Source organism: Temnothorax curvispinosus, unplaced genomic scaffold (genome assembly GCF_003070985.1).
Source record: "Temnothorax curvispinosus isolate PA1 unplaced genomic scaffold, ASM307098v1 QBEX01012603.1, whole genome shotgun sequence".
Lineage (NCBI taxonomy): Eukaryota > Metazoa > Arthropoda > Insecta > Hymenoptera > Formicidae > Temnothorax > Temnothorax curvispinosus.
The window spans coordinates 1-1,460 of record NW_020222383.1 but is presented as its reverse complement, the minus strand read 5'-3'; the positions used below and the strand labels follow the sequence as shown (position 1 = coordinate 1,460).

General features: G+C 27.9%; 1 pseudogene; it reads left to right on the top strand.

The window, feature by feature from the left end:
• Nucleotides 1-190: 190 nt before the first annotated feature.
• On the top strand, nt 191-1,160 carry LOC112462624 (annotated as a pseudogene).
• The last annotated feature ends 300 nt before the right edge of the window (nt 1,161-1,460 follow it).

Sequence of the window (1,460 nt, the reverse complement as noted above, 5' to 3'; positions counted from 1 at the left end):
GTATACTATAGATTTTCAACGCTGGCAATGAATTTAGAAACTCAGCCTATATATGTATATAATCCTGTATATAGAGATATAAAAATATAAATAACATAGATATGTTTTTATAATATTAGACATTTTATAAAAAATTCTATGACTATGTAAAAATGTTAACTAAAGTATCTATTGTTTTTATTTCATATAGTGCCAATGAAAGATGATCCAGTAGATCTAGGTACACTTGAAAACATAATAATTGAAGAGAAGACAAAAGGCAGACTTTCTTTTAAATCAGAAAATATTCTGGGCGATGTTTTATACAATACCAATTTTTCATAATCCAACCGGAATGACATTGTCACCCGGTAATTTAAATACTGCTGTAAATGTATATTTTAAATTGTAACCATACAATCCACTGTATTTTATGTCAGAATAATTTGCGATTCCATTATTTTTTCAACCAATATACTTATATATGTATACTTAAGTATATATGTACTTCAAATTTTTATACTTTAAAAGAACAAAATTTGATAATCAAAAGTGTTCAAAATCTAAAGTTCAAAAATCTGAAGTACATATATATTTAGAAGAATAAAACATATAAGGTAAATATACCAATGCTTGAACACGTACCCATGTCTGGACATTTTTATCATTTTAATCCTTAAAATGCTTTAAATAAGTTATAACGTGAATTAAAATCAAAGAATCAAAGATAAAAATATTTTTCTTGTATTATATTTTTATCTTTGATCTTAATTCGCGTTGTACTTATTTAAGAACTAAATTATTTTAGAAACTAAAATGATAAAGGAGTCCAGACATAAGTCTTAAGTGTCCCGTCATTGATAAGTACCTTACTTCTTGAGATACATTAACATAGATTATTTTGTCAATTTTATTTCTCGGTAGATCAATGCAAGCGTTTAGTAGAGATTGCACAAAACAATTCCATAATGTTAGTCTGCGATAATATGTACAATTTGCTTTATTATGTGCAAGGACCTCCGCCACGACGTTTATTTTTTTACGATAATCCAAAAGAACCAAATTATAAAGAAGGGAACGTTGTATCAAACTGTTCGTTCTCTAAAATCTTTTCACCAGCGATTCGCTTTGGATAGACTGAATGCAGTCCGCGTGTTGTGAACATTGTGAAAACATCGTAAGGGATCTTATTTTCTTTTTATTTAAAAAAAATTGTTAATTAAAAAATTGTGAATTATGCGAAACTATTTAATGTGTCAACGATTTACGAAAAAGACGTGCGTTATATCGATTGACGAAAATCTTGTGACTTATTATTGTAACTGTCTTAATGCATGTCTTTCAACTTTTTTTTTAAGGGCATAATGTGCAGTGGTGGTGGAGTTAATCAATATGTTTCAGGAGTAATTGCAAGTTTGCTTCATGAAAATCTTGAAAATGAGTATCTGGATAAGATTATAAAGATCTACAAGGTACGTTAC